This window comes from Arachis hypogaea, chromosome 20 (assembly GCF_003086295.3).
Source record: "Arachis hypogaea cultivar Tifrunner chromosome 20, arahy.Tifrunner.gnm2.J5K5, whole genome shotgun sequence".
Taxonomy (NCBI): Eukaryota; Viridiplantae; Streptophyta; class Magnoliopsida; order Fabales; family Fabaceae; genus Arachis; species Arachis hypogaea.
This window is the reverse complement of record NC_092055.1, coordinates 12,191,878-12,201,959: the sequence shown is the minus strand read 5'-3', so window position 1 is coordinate 12,201,959 and position 10,082 is coordinate 12,191,878.

Genomic DNA, 10,082 nt, shown 5'->3' with positions numbered 1-10,082 from the left:
ACAAAGGTGACTCACGGTCGTCACTGAAGTATTTTTCAGGGAATATTCTTTAACAGCGTGATGACCTGTATGAAGAGACGCCACCGTGGATAGATAATGGCTATATGATGTGACTGTTATCGTTATTTAACTTAATTTAGTCCCTGAAGTGGTTTATAACCCTAATCCCCAGTTTGAGTTCCAAATAGTTATGTCTACCATTAGAAACCACTCTTTTTCTTCTTCTCCTCTGCTCTCCTTCTTTTCTGCCAATGTTAAGCGTAGTTTGAATGGGTCATTATGTGTGGAGGCAGCAACCTTGTTGGTAGCTCCAGTAACCTTCTCTTTCTGAATGCATATTTTCATGTGTATCCATATTTTACGTGTATCCATATTTTCATGCTGATGGAACCCGAAGTTTGGAATAATAAGAGTTGGAGATAACACACACATATGGAGTCAAGGAGAGGGGCATCTATGCAATAATTAATTATATAATATAAACATCCAGAGCAGGTGGCCATAAATTGGAGGCATTTAATGGCTTCCACTTATGTTGCAGTAAGTGATTGTACTATGCTCATCATTTATTGAGCACGATCAATTTCCACGCATCTTCACGTGTTAGTTGAGCAACCTTTAATAGACGGCAACTTCCCCAACTGTACTGGTGTTAAGAAGAAAACAAATGGTAAATGTATATGATGGATGAAGCTATAAGGTATCTAATCTATCTATCCATCTAGTGTTGCACAGGTCACCCAGTCTGATCTCTGGTGATGGATTCGTCAGAGATCAGGTCACCGGCGGAGGGAGAGAGGTTGGGGACACCAATGGCGAGTAGGAAGAACCTGGGGATTCATTCATTGAGTCTGAGGATAGAAGAATGGCATTTGGTCGCGGCTACACAACACCAGCTGGATCTACACCGGTCGATATCCATGGCAAATTCATCGTTGATCTTTCTAAGATTACTGCCTTGTTCATCTTTGGTAATTGCTCTCTGCTCTCAGTGCTCTGATGTGTATGGATTTATTAATAATATGATTAATTTGGGTGTGTTTGTAAACTGCGATGGTGCAGGGAATGAGATGGCAGAAAGAATGGCATATTTCGGGCTATCAGTGAACATGGTGGTGTTCATGTTCTACGTGATGCACAGACCCTTCAGCAGTTCATCGAATGCAGTGAACAACTTCTTAGGGATATCTCAAGCATCATTGGAACTGGGTAGTTTTCTAGCAGATGCATATCTGCGGAGATACTGGACAATAGCCATCTTCACTAGCATTTATCTGGCGGGTTTGGCGGGAATAACATTGTGTGCAATAATGACGATATTTACACTGAAGCAAGAGGGATGTGAGCAGCTGACACTACTGTTAGGGGAGTATGAGGCTGCGAAGCCATGGTAGATGAACTATCTAATGGTGGACACAACAGTTATAAACCATTTCAGGGGCTAAATTGAGTTAAATAATCATAACAATAATGTCATATAGCTGTTACCTATCCACTGTGGTGTCTTTCCGTACGCGTCATCATTCCGTTGAGGAATATTTTCTGGAAAATATTTCAGGAACGACACGAGTCACCTTTGTTAAATTCAGGGACAATATTGGTAGCGAAAAAATAGCGACCTTCTTCGAAACTGCCGCAGAATTGGCAGAATTGTGGCGGTTCTGAGCTGCGGTATGGCCTCCGCTGCAAATCAATTGTTTTGGGTATATATATTTAAGAATCAGCAGATTCCAATTTTAGGTTTACTCAGTAGAATCGGTCCATCGCCGATCTGCTCCCTCCTCGCTCTGGTTCTGTTCTTAGGTTCACTCAACTTCTTGGTTCAGATTATTGGTATAAAAAAAATCCCTCTTTCAAATTTGTCCCGTTTTCCTTTTGGTTTCAGTTTTCAATTCGGTTCAGATTAATCTTTTTCTTCTTGATTTGGTTTCAATTTACTCTTTTGTTTTGTTTTGGTCTTGCCAAGAAGACAGTACAAAAGGGGTGAAGCGAAATCCAATCCATCAAGACGTACCTGTACCACTGTGAGGACTTGCTGCACCTCCATTCTGGCTCTTTCTTATCTGGTACGTGATGACATTTTCCTTTCACTGTACCTTTTTTTGGTCTGAAATTTGTCTGTGATGTTTAAATGTAAAGTTCTATCACATCTTGAAAGAAAATTATCCTTAATCAGTACCCACGAAAATTCCTAAAAACTCAGTATATATTTGTGCAAAAAGTAGAATCATTCACAAAATCAAGGCATGTTTTGTTACATAACCTATGCTAATAGTTCTTATATTTGGATATGCATGTATTGTACTACATTCCGAATTCATGTAACATAGGCATTAATTATTAGAATGTGAATCTATCTTATTAACTCACCACGATAAGTCTCTGGCTGCCTTGCTAAACTTATGGCAGTTGTAGCTCTTGAAAAAATTCTGACCTATAAAGAAATTTTTTTTGGTGACTCTGACCTATAAAGAAATTTGAAAGAATTATAATGAGAGTTATAAAATCCAAAAAACATAATTCTTTGTAAACGTTGCAATATCCAGCAGCATGCTAATCCAAAGAAAACCAATAACTAAAGGGAATTCTACATCTAGACTCTAGACTTATAAACACTTAAAAGACAGAAATAAAACTAAATACAAAGTAACAACTTTAGAGAAAATTGATACTAAAATTATGAAAACAAAAGAAATAATAGTTTCAAAAATACTTTAAATGATAACTTACCAGCAAACCTCCTTCCAACCCTAAAACCTTTTAATAGCATATGGCAATTATTTTATCGAGTACCATCCAAATAAATATTAGTATATTCTTTAATTTTCCCAACATTTTTGGGAAATGTTCAAGACTAGAGCACCTTGAAAGACAGAGATGTACAAGATTGGTCAACTTGATAGATGGAAATCTCTTAAGCCTCCTGCAACTTGGAGCACTCAATAGGCTAAGTCTATCTAAGAATCCAATTGATTTGTGAATTTTAATTAATTCAATCACATATTCAATGATAGGTGTACTAAATTTGGGACTCTGGATATATCAGGTATTTTTTCTACATTAGAATGATATGACCGTCAAGCTCATGTACTGCAGGCCTGCAGAAAAAAAAGGACGTCAAATGATGAAAAATCTTAAAGATTTTTATTGTCATATGTAAAGGTTCTAGATGAAAGAATTTTAGACTTGCCTTTTGCTTTTCAAGAAACCTAACTGACTGTATACTCTTGCTGGATAATTGGAATATGACAAGTCCCTCCAGATGAAAATCAAGTGGTAAACAAGGTGAATAATAGGATATACATCTAACCAATGGATATATATTTGTCAAATTCTTAACAAGATAGGAATGCCTAGCTACTCCTTTGCTAACAAAAGATTTAGTGTAGTTCAACTTAAAAAATCTGTTAAACTAACAAAGATTCAAAATTAAGTGACAACTTAACTTAATTCAAATAACTAATAAAGTCATAACAAAGTAATAATACTCTAATCAAATGTCAAATTTCAAATGCATCTTAAATATCTCTCGGTACTAAATTAATTGGTGCATGCTAAACTTTCACTATTAAGTAACTAAAACAACAAAGCTCAAAACTAATAACATAGAGGGAAGCTAATGATGGATTGAGCATGAAGCAGATTATGGTTTGCTTCTGCCTTCAATGATGGCTATATTATTTATAGAGGCTAAGAACCCAAGAAGCCAATCCTCATTCCTTGCATATCAGAGTAGTTTGATTGGTGATGCAACTCTGTATAAATACAACAACAACAACAACAACAAAGCCTTGTCCCACTAGGTGGGGTCGGCTATATGAATCAAATGATGCCATTGAGCTCTGTTATGTATCATGTCTACAGAGAGACCGTTTATATGTAGATCTCGTTTGACCACCTCATGGATGGTCTTCTTAGGTCTTCCTCTGCCTTTCACCCCTTGTCCATCTTCCATCTCATCCACCCTCCTGACTGGGTGTTCTGTCGGTCTTCTTCTCACATATCCAAACCACCTGAGACGCGATTCTACCATCTTTTCCACAATGGGTACTACTCCAACTCTCTCCCTTATATCTTCGTTTCTTATTTTATCCAATCGCGTATGACCACTCATACATCTCAACATCTTCATCTCTGCCACACTTAGCTTATGTTCGTGCTCCCCTTTGGCCGTCCAACACTCCATACCATAAAGCATAGCCGATCTTATAGCAGTGCGATAGAATTTGCCTTTAAGTTTTAAAGACACTTTTTTGTCACATATAAAGCCAGATACACTCCACCATTTTGACCAACCTGCTTGGATCATATGATTTACATCTTGTTCAATTCAATCTCTCCATTATCCTGTATGATGCACCCAAGATACTTAAAACTTTTAACTTTTCGTAGGATGTTTTCTCCAATCTTCACCTCTATATTAGGGTTTTCTCTTCTCAGACCGAACTTACATTCCATATATTCCGTCTTGCTACGGCTTATACGCAGACCATACACTTCTAGAGCTTCTCTTTATAATTCCAACTTCTTATTTAGGTTTTCCTTTGACTCTCCCATAAGGACAATATCATCGGCAAAAAGCATGCACCATGGCACAGGCTCTTGGATGTGCTCTGTGAGTACTTCCAAGACTAATGTGGAAAGTTATGGACTTAAGGATGATCCCTGGTGTAATTCTATACCAATAAGAAATTCCTCTGTCATACTACCTTGAGTCTTTACACTAGTTGTGGCCCCATTATACATGTCTTTAATTGCAACTCTATATAGATAGTGTGATAATAATATTTATGTTCTTGTAGCCCTGAATGTAAAGTGTAAATAGTAGTAGACTACCAAATAAGTAAGGCTTGCTACGTTTATTTCCTCATATAGTTTGTTTCTCCAACTAGCTGGTTCTAATCTTTTATCTTTCTTAATAAATCATTATCTCTGCTCTTTGTATAATATGTCCTCTGTGTTCACAATGTTGGAATTTGGAAATCGCATGCAATATCTGAATCTCTCTATTCCTTTATCTGATGATTATCTTTTAATTTTATCTTTTTATGTGCATGATTCAATATTTTTCTTTTATTTAATTTGAACACATGATCAATTTTCCTTTCTAGTGGGATACCCCTCACCTTCAAACTAAATGACTCTAAAATCAAGTGAATTTTTTCTTTGAATTTTCCACAATGTAACAGTTCTTGTCTCAATCAAAGTAATGTAGCAAATTTGGTCATAAATATAAATTACATAATGGATAATATGAATCTTCATATCTCTTTCATACATGGACCACACTTAATTACAGTAGGACATTCTTTGTTTTCAAACTATAAAATGGCATTATATATTATTTTCTCCAGTTTATATATTATTCCTAGTATACTTCATGAGATGTGCAGCATTGTCATTGTGATTTAGAAGTGGCCGCTTATATTATCATTTCCTGCCTATTTTGACTGTTTGAAAAAGTTCTCCAATGCTAAGGATTACTATATTACTGCTCATTTTTTAAATTCACTGTGAAGATAATGTAAACCTTATCATTACTGTTTTGCAATTATATGCTGCTTCCATGATACGTCTGTCTGTTTGCTTTTGGTTTTGTTTATTTATTTAAATAACAATACATAAAAATATAAATTTAGTGATATTGAGTGTCTAAATGCTAACTGATTGATGTTGCTTGCTTGAGTTTTCTTTATTATGATTATATGTAAAGTACTGATTTCTATGCTTAGTTTGAGATTGAGGGTTAAGTTAATAAACCACTAGAAAGTACAGTAGATCTTATTTGCTTAGATAAGATCTCAGTTGTATATTTGCTCTCTTTTAGTCTTTTTCATTTAGAAGAAGACAAGTTAGTTAGGGTGTTTAAATAATAATATATGTTAGAAGCTAGGAAAAATAAATTTGAAAGGGGTATTACATGACATTGAACTTCAAAAATTGTATTCAACTCAAACAACTTGTATGACAGTGACTTTTAAACCATGGAAAATTTTTTTTGTTAAATTCTTTATATACATTCAAACTATTTTTCTGTAAACATAACAAAGGATATTTAAAGCCTCTATTTTTTTCTTCTTTCTTGAGGTAACACCTAAAGAAGGGCTGAAAATATAATTTGAAGATTCTATTCTTTTTATCCACTATGATTGTTTACTTATATTTTTGTTTTAAGTATTTTTTAAATTTAACTTCTACTCCTCTTTTTCTCTTTTATTTTTTAAGGAAGCTTTTTTTCCCTTTTTTATTTTTTGCCTTTGAAACCAGCCATTCTTTCTTTCAATAATTTTTTAGAAAGTGCATAATTTTGCAATGAGTAAGCAACCTTCCCAATACCATTCGTATGCTCTATATTATCTAGGATACAAGTAACTTTGTTTCTGTTTTCTTTTTAAGTTATTCTCCCACTCTCCCTATAGGATTACTTATAAGAAATTATTGAATTTAACTCTTTTATTACTCTCCCATTACATAATTATGATAAACTGTAATTATTTCTTTTGACACAACCCGAATTTTTTTAAGCTTTTCTAGTTGTATGACTTTATTAATTTTATATTCATTTTTTGTATGATTTCAATAAATTAGATATAAATAAGAGTTGGATTTCAAAGCCATGAGCTGGTACAAAATATAGGATTGGTTTGAATAGATTCTTAGATTTCGCATTTGCTAATGCATCGTCCGATGGGATGAAACATTGTCCATGTCCTTCGTGTGGGTTCCGTCTTCTCCAAACTAGAAAGAATGCCTACGATCATCTGCTGATAAAACCTTTTCTCCCTAATTATTACCTTTTGGTTACATCACGGTGAGAGATGCGTAGTAGAGAGCTCTAGTGGTAGACAAGAAGCAGAACCTTATAGAGACCTCAGGGATCCAATACGCGACATGTCTATGAGGCATTCAACTTCCCAGGACTGATTGGCGATGACGAAGACTCAAATAATGAACATGCTTGAGGGGATGCGGAAGAGTTACCATATATATACGGCAAACCTAGTTGCGAGGCCTGTAATTTTCATGACCTGTTTGAAGATGGAGAGCAAAAATTGTATCTGGGATGCTTAAAATTCTCAAAGCTATCTTTCTTGCTGATGTTCTACCATATAAAGTGCATGTGTGGAGTGAGCGATAAAGCATTTGAAATGATACTAGAGTTACTGGGGGAAGCCTTTGAGCATACAAAGATTCTGAATTCATTGCACGATGCCAAGAGGATCATAAGATAGATCAATATTGCTTACAAGAAGATAGATGCATGTCCGAATAACTGCATGCTATGCTAGGGCAGCGACCAAGAACTATTTAAATGCAAGAGGTGCGGGACAGTGAGATGAAAGTAAAAGACTAAGAAGAATTCTAGAGTAAGGATCAACATGGATGTTAAGAAGAATGGGAAATCACAGGCAGCGAAGATTCTTCGTTACTTTTCACTTGTTCCACGATTGCAGTGGATGTTCATGTCCAATAAGATATCCCTTGACATGTGGCATAAGAAAGGTCCTAACTCTGACGATTCTTTGAGGCATCCAAGGGACGGTGATGCATGGAAGACATTTGATCGAAGATATATTGACTTCTCTAGCGATCCGCACATCGTTCGCTTAGCCTTAGCTTGCAATGGCTTTAATCCTTTTGGAAACTTAAGTTCAAAGAATCAATTTAGCCCGTGATTCTTTTTTCGTACAACTGACCTCCCTAGGATTGCATGGAACCCACTTCTTTTATTCTCTCTATGATTATTTTCGGTCCTAAAATGCCTTGAAATGATATAGATGTCTACCTAGAACCCTTGGTAGATGAGTTGAAGCAGCTGTGGGGTGGTGTTGAAACATATGACGCTAACGAAAAAAAAATATTCAAGAAGTATGCTGTGTTGATGTGGACAATTAGGGATTTTTCATACTTGGGAAATTTACACTACAACAAATGCAGATACTAGTAGCATTTTTTTTTGCTATTTGTGGCAGTTTTAAACCACCGCAAAACCGCTCTATAGCAGTTTTCCAACCGTCGTCCTATAGGGGGGTTAAGTATTGTGGCGGTTTCTGTTGGTATTATTGTCGCTATCTTCAAATAAAATAACATCAACTCTTAATACCTATCTTCCGCTCTATTCCTCCAAGGAATTCATCCGTGCAGCAATGTATCCCCACATTGCCATTGAATTAGATAACTTAGAATACTCTCCATTGCCTGCCTCTTTATCTTCTCTGCTACTACTTCATCCTCGATTATCTTCCTTTCAATTTTTCGGCTATAACCTCTGCTTGTAGTTTAAACAGCATCCTTTGGATCCCATCTATTTGAGCTCCATCCCCTGACAGATGCGAACTCAGACGGAAGAGTTGACTTGAAGTCGTTCCGAAACCCACGCTACGTACTCTACCTAAGTGCTTTTTTTTCGAGAGCTTGGGCAAGCGAATCATTTTCAGACAACATTTTAAAAGATTCATCACGCTGCTCAATCTCCATAATTTTTTTTCCTACCGGCATAAATAAGCAAACATAAGCAATTACAAGTTAGAGCTTCTTCATGTATTTAGGAGCCATTAATTCGTCTGTGCACTAAGTTCCATAACTCCCTCTACTAACTTTCCTCCCTTGTAATTTCGACGGTAACAATATAGTTTATACCATCACCATATTCCACCAAACAAAAAAAAAATGTAGTCGAAAATACAGTTCAAAGTGAATTCAAACGTAAATTATCTCCTTTCTCCCTCGTCTTGCCAGGCTTTTTGATCCGTGATGAGCGGATAATTTATACGCTTTTTGGCATTGTTTTTAGTATGTTCTTAGTAGGATCTAGTTACTTTTAGGGATATTTTCATTAGTTTTTATATTAAATTCACATTTCTGGACTTTACCATGAGTTTGTGTGTTTTTCTGTGATTTCAGGTATTTTCTGGCTGAAATTGAGGGACTTGAGCAGAAATCAGATTCAGAGGTTGAAAAAGGACTGCTGATGCTGTTGGATTCTGACCTCCTTGCACTCAAAGTGGATTTTCTGGAGCTACAGAACTCGAAATGGCGCGCTTCCAATTGCGTTAGAAAGTAGACATCCAGGGCTTTCCAGCAATATATAATAGTCCATACTTTGGCCAAGCATTGACGACGTAAACTGGTGTTCAACGCCAGCCTTCTACCCAAATCTGGCGTACAGCGCCAGAAAAGGATCCAAAGCCAGAGTTGAACGCCCAAACTGGCACAGAAACTGGTGTTCAACTCCACAAATGGCCTCTGCATGTGCAACACTCAGGCTCAGCCCAAACACACACCAAGTGGGCCCCGGAAGTGGATTTATACATCAAATACTTACTCATGTAAACCCTAGTAGCTAGTTTATTATAAATAGGACCTCTTACTATTGTATTAGGCATCCTGGATTGTATTTTGATCCTGTGATCTCGTTTAGGGGGCTGGCCATCTCGGCCATGCCTGGACCTTTCACTTATGTATTTTCAACGGTAGAGTTTCTACACTCCATAGATTAAGGTGTGGAGCTCTGCTGTTCCTCAAAGATTAATGCAAAGTACTACTGTTTTCTATTCAATTCTTCTTATTTCGCTTCTAAGATATCCATTCGCACCCAAGAACGTGATGAAGGTGATGATTATGTGTGACGCTCATCATCCTTCTCCCTTATGAACGCGTGCCTGACAAACACTTCTGTTCTACATGAATTAAGCTAGAATGAGTATCTCTTAGATCTCCTAACCAGAATCTTCGTGGTGTAAGCTAGAATGATGGCGGCATTCAAGAGACTCCGGAAGGACTAAACCTTGTCTGTGGTATTCTGAGTAGGATTCAATGATTGAATGACTGTGACGAGCTTCAAACTCGCGATTGTTGGGTGTTAGTGACAGACGCAAAAGGAGGGTGAATCCTATTCCAGCATGATCGAGAACCGACAGATGAATAGCCGTGCCGTGACAGGGTGCGTGAGCATATTATTCACTGAGAGGAGGGGATGTAGCCACTGACAACGGTGATGCCCTTGCATAAAGCCAGCCATGGAAAGGAGTAAGACTGATTGGATGAAGACAGCAGGAAAGCAGAGGTTCAGAGGAACGAAA